The sequence below is a fragment of the Perca fluviatilis genome, chromosome 17, assembly GCF_010015445.1.
Source record: "Perca fluviatilis chromosome 17, GENO_Pfluv_1.0, whole genome shotgun sequence".
NCBI classification, from domain to species: Eukaryota; Metazoa; Chordata; class Actinopteri; order Perciformes; family Percidae; genus Perca; species Perca fluviatilis.
The window spans coordinates 5,509,788-5,522,963 of NC_053128.1; positions in this window are offsets into that span (position 1 = coordinate 5,509,788).

The following is a 13,176-nucleotide window of genomic DNA, read 5'->3' on the forward strand; positions in this document are numbered from 1 at the left end:
TATAAAGCTCAAATATGGGCCGTTTTACGAAAATGGATGGCTAATTGCAAATTTGGTAAAACTGTGTGTTGGAGTTCAGCTGCCTGTGTTGCTGGCTCGCCGCCTGGCCTGCCTTCCTCCACAGACCCCGGCTTGCTGTGAGCTCGATTGAGCTCCGGCACGGCTGCTGCAGCCCACAGCACCTCATACCTGCGCAAAGTCACCGTTTGGGCTGGTGGACTACTACCAAACGCCGCTGCCCTGACAAAGCTCCAGGGCCTGCATCTCCTCTCTTCCTGCTAGCTAAATGGCCCGTGTGTGAGAGCGCGGTCAGCGAGCTTGTTACACTAGCAATCTCTTACCACATGTTACACACATGTCACGCCACTTAGCTATACAACATCTAACTATATGTTTTATAAAGCTAACAACGGTGTCCGATTTCAAGTTAATGAATATTTGTGAGCTGTAAGGGTTTTAGTATTGTGCGACTGTCCCTGCAATCCTATGTGTACAGATTGCAGCTAGTTAGCTTCATTTTTGGTCGTAATTCGGTATATTTACAGTTTGAATTTCGTCACGCCCACTTATACAACATCTAACTATATGTTTTATAAAGCTAACAACGGTGTCCGATTTCAAGTTAATGAATATTTGTGAGCTGTAAGGGTTTTGTTAGCTGCGACTGTCCCTTCAATCCTATGTGTACAGATTGCGGCTAGTTAGCTTCATTTTTGGTCGTAATTTGAGTATATTTACAGTTTGAATTTCGTCACACCACTTATACAACATCTAACTATATGTTTTATAAAGCTAAAAACGGTGTCCGATTTCAAGTTAATGAATATTTGTGAGCTGTAAGGGGGGTCTTTGCTGGTCGCGACTGTCCCTTCAATCCTATGTGTACAGATTGGCGCTAGTTAGCTTCATTTTTGATCGTAATTGAGTATATTTATAGTTTGAATTCCGTCACGCCTATACAACAACTAACTATATGTTTTATAAAGCTAACAACGGTGTCCGATTTCAAGTTAATGAATATTTGTGAGCTGTAAAGGGTTTTCCGTTAGCTGCGACTGTCCCTGCAATCCTATGTGTACAGATTGCGGCTAGTTAGCTTCATTTTTGGTCGTAATTCGAGTATATTTACAGTTTGAATTTTCGTTCCCGCCACTTATACAACATCTAACTATATGTTTTATAAAGCTAACAACGGTGTCCGATTTCAAGTTAATGAATATTTGTGAGCTGTAACCGGGTTTCGTTAGCTTGCGACTGTCCCTGCAATCCTATGTGTACAGATTGGGGCTAGTTAGCTTCATTTTTGGTCGTATTCGAGTATATTTACAGTTTGAATTCTCACGCGCCACTATACAACATCTAACTATATGTTTTATAAAGCTAACAACGGTGTCCGATTTCAAGTTAATGAATATTTGTGAATTCCAGAGGAATTCTAAGAGGAGGCTCTCATTGATAGAGCTCCATCCAGCCGCAGGCTCTATCAATGAGACTCATGGACAAGCGGCGTTTATTTTCCCAATCGTTTGTTTAAATAACTCAACACATTATAATTACACACATTATAAGATTAACTAGAATCTGTGGTAAGAGAATGCTGGGCGTAACAAGCTCGCTGACTGCGCTTTCACTCACATACACCGGGCATTTAGCTAGCTAGCAGGAAGAGGGGAGTTGCAGGCCCTGGAGCTCTGTCAGAGCAGCGGCGTTTGGTAGTAGTCCAATAGCCCAAACGGTGACTTTGCGCGGGTATGAGATGCTGTGGGCTGCAGCAGCCGTGCCGGAGCTCAATCGGAATCACAGCAAGCCGGGGTCTGTGGAGGAAGGCAGGCCAGGCGGCGAGGCAGCAACACAGGCAGCACCAGCCTCTGAAGTCCGACACACAGTCGAACAAAATTTGCAATTAGACATCAATTTTCGTAAAACGGCCCATATTTGACCTCTAAGTAGTTGATTTCTCACATAAAAAAGTCTCAGAAGTGAATTTAATGGTAAAATAGCATATGAACAATGTATACATTTTCTGAGATATGCACGACCTAGATTCAGAAGACTAACTGATCTCAGGTCAGTTGTGTAGCCTATGTAAATGTTGGGGCGTGACCGTTCTCTTAATACACCCATGGGCTGACAAAGGTTCCGGTTTTTGGGAGGTTGACGTCAACTTCCAGCTTTGTTGGGATTCGCCCGTTTTCAGCGGCAGTTTCAAAATATGAAATTTTCATAGTAAAAGGGTGTCAATGGGATTTTGAGCTTATATGTATGTCCTATTTACCCACCGAACTGTCGTTATTCAACTATGACAGGGTAAAATCGGTTTTGCATTCTATCACCCCTTTAACGATTATAACCTTGGTTCACATACCATAAATTCCTGCATCTCAGGTTCTGCCCCCATGTATTGCTGCGAGGCATTAATTTCCGCTAACACTCCCTTCACTGTGTTGTAGATCACTGATTCAAGCATTCAAGTTGCTTTTCCAAGACCTGGGCGATTAAGTCCTCCATGTTAGGGATCGTGTTAACATCAATTGCAACATTAGCTACTGCTCCATTAGCCATGCTAGCAGATTTCTCTGAACGAGTGGATAGTTTAGGCGACAACGAGACCTGCCTTTTCGTGCCTGCAGGCGTTTCACTGAGTCACCGTGATAACAGACAAAACGATTTGGCGTCGAAGAAAAAGTAATAGACCTGGTTATATAATAAAATGTGGAGGTGAGTGCAGGAGCTCTAGCTTCTTGCAACCATAGCAGGTGCTGGTCACTTGATTTCCCCCCCACCGCCACAAGAGACATTTTTTGTTAAAAATAAACTTTTTGTTCTTACTGAACCAGCTCCGGTTCTCTGCTTTGGGGCCCAACCTAACTAAGAGCCTAACATGCAGGGAGTGAAAATCCCAGCAAGTTGGGGACACGATATTATGGCAAAGCGATACGGTACTGCAGCCACGAAACATGCTTGCTATTTTAAACACTGACGTCATAAAATAAACGGGGAAATCGTGTCTTTGTACACGGATCAATAGATTTTGATCCCTTTTATTTCTTACTCTTTTTCCATTTAGTTTTTCACATAACCTTAGTTTTATTTTCATGCACACTTAATTTTTTTTTTATCATTACATTGCCAACTTGTTTGACTGAAAAAAAAATCTAAATCTAAGCATAATTTACAGTTAATACAAATAAACATTGAGCAAATAAGGGTTAGCCTACAATACATTAAAAGCAAACCCTGAGAAATAATGAGAATAAATATGGTGTATAGAGTTTAGAAAGAGTTGGGTTCTAACATGAAGTCAAACACAAAGCTCTTATTTTTTTATCGCTTCACTTCCGATCGTATTGCTGCGAGTTAACACACTTCACTCTCTCTCTCTTCCCGCCCCTGCCTTGCTCTGCCAAACCAACCAAGAGAAAATACAAGGACACAGTGTACATTACACTATTTTTCCATGCTCTATTGTGATCTCAACTGCTGTTGAATGCGACAGTGGAAGAGACAGACAGAACATTTTTTAATACCCTGATTGGGGGCACCATTTTGTCAACAGGCCTACCTATCAGAATGAAGTATGTGATAACAACATATAACTAGAACTGCAAGCAGTTATGACAGGGTCCAAGCCTCCCGGTGCTAGTCGCCCCCCGGAAGCGAGCGAAAGCGGGACCCAAAGCGTGACGGTGGGGAGGCAAACGTCGGGGAAATATCGAGGGCGTGTCAAATATCCCATTAGCATTGTTTGAGTAAAAGGGCCAAAACTGGTCTACGTTGACTATAGTACCCGCTAATGGCCGATCTTTGCCAAATTTAGTACAGAGCCACAGAGCTGCATGCCGAACAAGCATGACAAGTTTCATGTTGATAGAAATTACTACAGCAAAGATATTGCAATTGCAAATTTTCCATTTGCATGCATTGAGTTATTGGCCAAAACTCATAATCGTTGATTATAGCGCCTAATGGCCAATCTTCACCACATTTGGTACAGAGCATTGTAGTGGGATGTTGAACAATAATACAACAATAGTTTTTTGCTGATAGCATTTAATTTAGCCGACATAAGATAAAGTTCGTGTTTGGTAGCTAGCTAGGAAATTTTGTTTGGTCGTCAAATGTGCATACTTTAACGTAGCAAAATAATTTCGTCAGGTCCATCTGGAGGTGCTACCAACCAGGTTTGGTGCAGATCGGTCGCACGGCCTAGGATGAGTTCGAAAAAGTTGGTTTTGTGAATTGCGCAATATTGCGAAAAAACTTCTTAGCAGAAATGGGCTTGGCCTACATCATGTGATTCAAGGAATATGTGGATGTAAGGTTTTGTGCGATGTGTACTGTGGGAGTTAAAGGCGAAAAAACATTATAGCGCCACCTAGTGGGCCACATGTGTAATTTTTGGTGACATGACCAATTGTACATCTATCCTGTAAATTTAAAGTTGCTCACATCAGTGTAAGTGGTGAATCCAAATGTGGGTCCCATAGGCCATGCCCACTTTGACCAATCCATACTCCACTGTAGGGGTGGCCTCAGGAGTCGCCCTAGATGGTACCCTCCAAATTTCGTAAAAATTGGATGAAGTGGGTCAATTGCGGAGTTCTGGACCAGTCCTGGAAATGGCACCCCTCCAACATGTACGGTTTAGGCTGTAGCGGGAGTTTTAGGCTGAGAAGAAAATTGGAAAATAAAACAATGTACACTTGAGTTACACCCACTTCCTGTTTCGATGGCGAAACGCACAAAATGGCTGCCCCGCCACGGCCATGCCCTATGATGAAAAGTTTTTCTTTTAATAACGTTTCATCTTTAATGTCTTAAGATGGCACAGACCAAATTTGAAGTTGATCGGATGAAATCTCTAGGAGGAGTTCATTAAAGTATGACCAGAATTGATGTGACCGCCAATTTCGGTGAGTTTTTGAGTATTTTAAGCCCCTCAAAAAGGTGATTCATTTGCCGGATAAATAATAATAATAATAATAATAAAAATAATAATAATAAGAAGAAGAAGAAGAAGAAGAAGAAGAAGAAGAAGAAGAAGAAGAAAAGAAGAAGAAGAAGAAGAAAAAGAATAGTAATTCCTTCAGTTCCAATAGGCCCTTCGCCGCTGTCGGCACTCGGGCCCTAATTAAAGCTGCAAGCAGCGTTTGACGTTGTAAAAAAGTTGTACCAAGTGTAGGGGGCAGGGCAAACTATCATCAATGAAAAATGAACTCTCTGCTGAGTTCAATGATACCTCACACAAGACTACCTTAAACGGGTCATTAGTTATTAAAGGGGCATGGCTTAAGCATAGGGGGCAGGCCAAACCATCACCAATGAAGAATGAACTCTCTGTTGAGTTAGATGATACCTCACACAAGACTACCTTAAACGGTTCAAAAGCCATAAGAGGGGGCGGCTCAGTATCACATGTAGACCACGCATAATAAGTTTCATTTAAATCGGATGATGTTTGTCATATTAGGCGGATTTCCTGTTGCCAGCATGGGACGCTATAACCAAAAGTCTATTTTGGCATGTAGATGTCCTCAGTCCTTGACCCTTGTCAAATGTGAGAAATTCCAGGCAGATATGACATTGTACACTAAAGTTATAACAAGTTCATCGATACATGCTCAAAATGGCCGCCACGCCACGCCACGCCCACACCGCTTGACGAAAAGTTTTTCTTTTAATAACTTTTCATCTTTAAGGTGTTGAGATGGCACAGACCAAATTTGAAGTCGATCGGATGAAATCTCTAGGAGTTCGTTTAAGTATGACGTGGAAATGGCCAAAATCACACTAATTGCGAACTTTCAATTCAAAATGGCAGACTTCCTGTTAGGTTTAGGCTATGGCTCCAATGAGCTTTTTTTGTACGTCTTGACATGCTACATATGTTTATCAAGTTTCGTTAGTCTACGTTAAACGTACTGCAGGGGCTCAATTTGTTAAACTTTGTAGGGGGCGCTAGCGAGCCATTTTTGTGCGCCTATTCCCGAAACCCTTAAAATACGTAAATTTTCACCAGACTTAATGCGACCACCAATTTTGGTGAGCTTTTGAGTATGTTAAGCCCCTCAAAAAGGCGATTAATTTGCCGGATAAAGAATAATAATTCCTTCAGTTTCAATAGGGCCTTCGCCGCTGTCGGTGCTCGGGCTATGTATCTCCTTACCTATGCTCTCCGTCTCTTGTAGAAACTTTGTCAGGTGGGTTAAGAAGTTAGTTTATTGGTCGCAGTCTTCTGCCATTGTTATTGTTGTCATTCAGGTTATTGTACTCTTTTTTTTTTTTTTTTTTGTGGGTTACTATGTTTTGGAGGAGCTCCAAGATGTTAGAGTAGCAAGTTCAATGCACTCCAAGCATGCTCTAAGGTTTAGCTGGTTAGTGCACCTAGTTTGGGTAGGTGCCTATGGGGTGGGGGGGTGGGTTAACATTCCTCTTGGGTATTTAATTATTTACTTATTTATTTATTTTTTGCATAATGTTATTTGTTTGTACCTCTTTATATTGTCTCCTTTATGAGTAGTGCTTGGGACAGGGAAATACAGTTTACCACATGGAATGTGAAGGGCCTGACTAATCCCATCAAAAGGACTAGGGTCCTAGCCCATCTTGCATTTCTCCAAACTGATATAGCCTTCGTTCAGGAGACGCACTTACGTACAACTGATATAGCTAGGATGCGAAGAGGCTGGGTTGGAAATATTTTTCATTCTAAATTTAATACGAAAGCCAGAGGCGCTGCGATTTTAATTCATAAAAATATCCCTTTCGAAGCCAACAGAGTAATTGCTGACACTAATGGTAGATTTATAATTGTTTCGGGCCAGCTCCTGAGTAGATGTGTTGTTCTTGCCTGTGTTTATGCTCCCAATTGGGATGATAATAACTTTATTAATAACTTTTTTGCCTCGCTCCCGAACATTGACGACCATGCCCTGATAATCGAACCCAGACTTGTTCCCCTATCCAAAATGGCAACCTCTATTAATAGTTTAATTGAGCAATACAGCCTTTTCGACCCCTGGCACTTAAATTACCCAACTATGAAAGACTTCTCATTCTTCTCTCCCGTACACCATACCTATTCCCGTATTGACTTCTTTCTTCTTGATACCAAATTTATTCCTCTCATCAGCCGACCAGTGTATCACGGTATAATAATTTCGGACCATGCCCCTTTCACTTTCAATTTGGCTTTTCCTGACAGTCCTACCCCACCCAGATCTTGGCGCCTTAACCCCCTCCTCCTATCAGAGGCTGATTTTGTAAAATTTATTGAGAGTCAGATCATGTTTTTTGTCGAAACCAATGCTTCACCCACTGTCTCACACGGTACCTTTTGGGAAACTTTAAAGGCCTATTTAAGAGGGCAAATCATTAGCTATTCAGCGCAGAACAAAAAGAGACATTTGGCTAAAATTAAGGAGCTTTCTGAGGCCATTGCCAAGCTGGATGGTGAGTATGCGGCCTCTCCTACTCCAGAAATTTACCAGGAGCGACTCAGTCTCAAAACAGAATTTGATTTGGTGTCAACAGCGCAGGCTGAGCAGCAGTTCCTCAGGGCATGTTATTCCGTATTTGAGTATGGGGACAAGGCAGGCAGGTTTTTGGCCCATCAGGCCCGACAATCATTTGCAACCCGGAGAATAATTCAGATAAGAACATCTTCAGGCACTGTAACCGCTAACCACGAACAAATTAATGGTACATTTGCTGACTTTTATAAAAACCTATACACTTCTGAGTGCAATCCCAGCCCTGCAGAGGTCGAACAGTTTTTTCAATCCCTGATTCTTCCCTCTTTGAACAGTGAATTGAGAGCTGAGCTTGATCGTCCGCTTACGCTGCTGGAGATTCAAGAGGCTATTAAAAGTATGCAATCTGGGAAATCTCCAGGGCATGATGGGCTGCCGGTTGAATTCTTAAAAAAATATTTGACTAGCCTGTCACCCTTACTCATTGCCATGTACAATGAAGCCCTATCTTTAGGTCATCTTCCGCAGACTTTGCGACAGGCTTCCATTTGTTTGATACCAAAGGACGGTAAAGACCTTACTCTACCTGGTTCATATCGACCTATCTCATTGCTGTGTGTCGATTGCAAGATCCTCGCGAAATGTCTGGCTAGGCATCTTGAGAGGGCCCTCCCACTCCTTGTTTCACCCAATCAATCTGGATTCATGCAGGGCAGGCATTCTTTCTCCAACACTCGTCGGCTCTTTGATGTTATTTATTCCAGGTCTGAGACGGATGTGCCTGAACTTTTGCTTTCCTTAGACGCTGAGAAGGCGTTTGACCGAGTGGAATGGGATTTTTTGTTTGGTATTTTACATAGGTTTGGATTTGGTGCTAACTTTATTTCATGGGTTAAGTTACTGTATTCGTCGCCGCTAGCCTCTGTCTGTACCAGTGACGACTCTTCTGCCTATTTTTCTCTTTTCAGAGGAACTAAACAGGGGTGCCCACTGTCCCCGCTACTCTTCAATGTTGTTATTGAGGTCCTGGCTATCTCTCTTCGTCAGTGCTCAGCTGTTGAAGGAATACGCAGAGGGGGTATTACCCATAAAGTATCGCTATATGCGGACGACCTTCTATTTCTATCTAATCCCAATATCTCTATACCCCCCATTCTAGCTATCCTGGGACAATTTGGAAAACTGTCGGGCTACAAACTCAACCTGGAAAAAAGTGAACTTTTCCCAATCAATTCCCAAGCTCTTAGCATTCCATCTTCCGTATTCCCTTTCAGGACAGTTGGTTCACATTTTAGATATTTAGGCATTACTGCCTCACGCTCTATCCAACAATTATTTAAGCTCAATTTTGCCCCCCTAATTGAGAAATGTAGATCGGATCTTGAACATTGGCGCAGCCTGCCTCTGTCTGTAGTCGGTCGTATTAATCTGATAAAAATGAATATTGTGCCCCGATTCCTGTACTTTTTTCAGAACATTCCCATTTTTATCCCCCTGAGGGTGTTCTCTCAACTGGATAAGCATTTTTCTAACTTCATTTGGGGCGGTAAGCCACCGCGCACTCGTAGAACAGTTATGCAAAGGCCTAAACGTTGCGGCGGTTTGGCTCTACCCAACCTACTCCATTACTATTGGGCCAGTAACATTCAGAGGGTTATTGAGTGGGTTCAGAGTCACTCTGACCCTACAGCTCAGGTTTGGGTGGGGATGGAGTCTCAGATGGCCCCTGTACATTCTCTGGCCACCTCCCCTCTCGCTCTTGTATCCTGCGTGCAGTCTGACAACCCAGTAATTCTTCAAACTGTTAAGATATGGTCCCAGTTCCGGAATAAATTCGGCTTGCAGAGCCCATCCCTGATGGCACCCATCTTAACCAACCACCTATTCACTCCAGCTAAACTTGATCTGGCTTTCCGAGCTTGGCATTCGAATGGAATTTGTCTCATTAAGAACTTATACATTGATGGAGTGTTTGCCTCATTCAATCAGTTATCAGAAAAATTAGCTTTGACCTCCACCAACTTCTTTCGCTACCTACAGATCAGAGACTTTGTGAGGAAGGGCTATCCCCCCTTCCCCAACAAACCACCCTCCTCCATCTTAGATCAAATTCTGTCCTTGAATCCTAATCAGAAAGGCTCTATTTCTCAGATATATTCTTTATTAAACCATCCGGACGGGCAACCCTTGGATAATTTGATATCCCTTTGGGAACAAGACTTTGGTAGCCCTCTCTCTGAAGACATGTGGGAGGCAATTCTAAAACAGGTACATAATTCATCCCCATGCTGTAGACACGGTCTCATTCAACTGGGAGCGATGAACTCAAATAGTTCATCCCACCTTTGTAAAACTAGATTGGTGAGAAATATCCTAACGTCGATCCCACTTGTGAGATGTGCGGTACGGCTCCAGCGACGTTGTTTCATATGTTTTGGGCTTGCCCCACCCTCCTCGCTTTCTGGCAAGCAATATTTGGTTCCCTAAGTGATGCGTATGGTATCACTAGGGATGTGCATCCCATGGTTGCCTTGTTTGGTGTTAATGCAAATCGGCCGTCCGACATTCACAGTGTGGTTGCTTTCACAACACTTCTGGCCCGCCGCCTCATTCTTTTAAACTGGAAGGGGTCTAGACCTCCTTGTCATGCTAGATGGCTGAGAGATGTATTTTATCACTTAAAATTGATCAAAATTAAGTACACTCTGCATGGAAGCAAGTCCAAGTTTTATGTGGTATGGGGTCCTTTTTTACGTTACTTTGATAACTTGAAGGATATAAAAGACTGGGATGACCAATCTTAGAATTTACTCCGCTGGTCCAGTACGGTCTTCTGTATCTGTGACAGGATGATGACTTTAGGTGTGGCTCTTCTTTTTCTTTCTTATTCTTTCTTTTTATTTACTCATTTTATTTTTATGTTTGATTTTTCTTTCTTCCCTTTTCTTTCTTTTGGATATGGTATGCTGTATACGGTTTGTCTATTTGTTTAATGGTTTTTAAACTATCTTATCCCTTTTTGTAATCACAAGAGGATGTTAGGGTGTGGGTTGGGGGTGGGACATGTTTTTGTTGTGTAACGTCTGTTAAATACCAATAAATAGAACTAAAAAAAAAAAAAAAAAGAAGTTAGTTCATTGTAGAACACCAGGGGAACACGCGAAAGCGAAAACCAAAACGTAAACGTAGGAGGTAGTGTGAGCTGCGAGGTCTGTGATACATTCCCATTGCAAATATTCCATTAACATTGATTAACAGGGTCAAAACACTTATACGCTGATTATAGCGCCCCCTAATGGCCAATCTTCACCAAATTTGGTACAGAGCCTCAAAGCGGCATGCCAAACGAGTTTCGTGTGGATTGCATTTACTGTGGCAGAGATATTGCAATTGCAAATTTCCCATTGAAATGCATTGAGTTATTGGCCAAAACCAATAAACGTTGCTTATAGCGCCCCCTAAAGGCTGACATATGTCAAATTTGGTACAGAGCATTGTAGTAGGATGTTGAAAAAGGATCTCAAGTCCTTTCCTGATAACATTTAATTTGGCAGAGATATGATAAAGTTAGTGTTTAGTAGCTAGCGAGGAAAATTTGTTGGGTTTACAAATGCGCATACTTTAACGTAGCAAAATTCCTTGAGTAACTTTTGTCAGGTATTCTGGAGATGCTATCTACCAGGTTTTGTGCAGATCGGTCGCACGGCCTAGGACGAGTTTGGCCTATATCATGTGATTCAGCTTTATTCAAGGAAGATGTGGATGTAAGGTTTTCTAATGTGCGATATGTAATGTGGGAGTTAAAGGCAAAAAATCATTATAGCGCCACCTAGTGGTCCACATGTGTAATGTTTGGTAGGTGTGGTCCATGACCCATTGTCTATCTACCCTGTAAATTTAAAGTTGTTCACATTAGTGTAAGTAGTAAATTTAGACTTGGATCTCTAGGGTTGGCCTCAGGAGTGTCCCTAGATGGTACCCATCAAATTTTGTAAAAATTGGATGAGCCGTTCATGAGATATAAACTTTTTGTACTTGTAGCGCCCCCTAGTGACCAATTTCCATAAAACGCAAGGGGGACCTTCAGAGGGTCATGGCAAACAAGAATGTAAAGTTTGGCGTTGATAGCGTTTATTTTGGCCGAGATATGCCAAAGTTGGTGTTTTCATAGTTAGCTACACAAATTAATTTGTGCGTAATATGCACAATTTTTATCCTATAAAAATTCTTTTTTATTAACTTTTTGTCAGATCGGTCTGGAGATGCTACCTGCCAAATTTCGTGCTAATCGGTCTCACGGTCTAGGAGAAGATCGAAAAAGTAGGTTTTTGATAAATCGCGATTTTTCACACATAAAAGTTTAGGCGGAAATGGGCGTGGCCTATATCACGTGATTCAGTTGGATCCAGGGAACGTGCATGTATGATTTTTTAATGTTGGGAGTTACGCTTTTTTTCTGCTATAGCGCCACCTATAGTAGCGGAGTTTTGGACCAGTCCTGAAAATGGCAACCCCCCCACCATGTATGATTTAGGCTGCAGTCAGAGTTTTAGGCGGAGAAGAAAAATAATGAAGAAGAAGAAGAAAATTAATCCTTAGAAAAACAATAGGGTTCCACAGCCCCGCTGTGTGAATGGCGTAGCTCTGCTACTGCTGGTTCTTGCAGACTCAGGCTTGGACCCCTAATAAATAAAAGACAAACCTAATGCTGGTTGGTAGAGCATTCCAGAGTCTGGGTGCCATAGACTCAAAGGCTCTATCCCCACACGTCTTCAGACGAGTGTGTGGCGTGGATAGCAAATTTTGATTGACAGACCTGAGAGACTGGGAGGGGGTGTGTAAGTGAATTATGTTGGCAAGATAATCAGGGGCCTGACCATGTAGAGCCCTATAGGTTATAGTAAGAATTTTGAATTGGACCCTGTAGGTTACAGGAAGCCAATGAAGGGAGTACAGTAGAGGATTGATATGGGTGCGCCTAAGGGGGCGCTATAATCAATGTTTATTTGTTTTGGCCAATAACTCAATGCATTTAAATGGGAAATTTGCAATTGCAATATCTATGCCACAGTAAATGCTATCAACACCAAACTTGTGATGCTTGTTCGGCATGGCGTTCCGAGGCTCTCTACCAAATTTTCTAAAGATCGGCCATTAGGGGGCACTATAGTCAACATAGACCAGTTTGGGCCTTTTAACCCCTTCTGAGGTCGAGCATGTTGTATACAACACCAAACGGCACTTCTGATATATAACTTTATAATTATAAATAGTAGAAACTTAGGGTCTTTTGGAGCTAAAAGCTAACAGTTGCCCCTTTCTGCTGATGTTTTTAATGTCTTCCTAGCCTTTTCAGAAGGTTTTGCATCCAGCCTAGAAGTCCAGAGTTTTTCGGGGTCTTTGTGCAATGAATCCATACTGTTACATCCAAGATTGATACACTGTATGTAAAAAATGTAAATAGTTTATCCTTTATATGAGTTATAATGTTCAATATGTTCATATTTGCACTGCATGACTCCATATATATAGAACTGTAGATGTGATGCTCATTTGGCATGCCGCTCTGAGACTCTGTACCAAATTTGGCGAAGATCGGCCATTGGGGTGAGCCGTAGCTAACGTAGACCAGTTTCGGGCCTTCTACTCGATCAATGTTAATGGGATATTTGCAACTGCAGAGTACAACAGACCTTGCAGATCA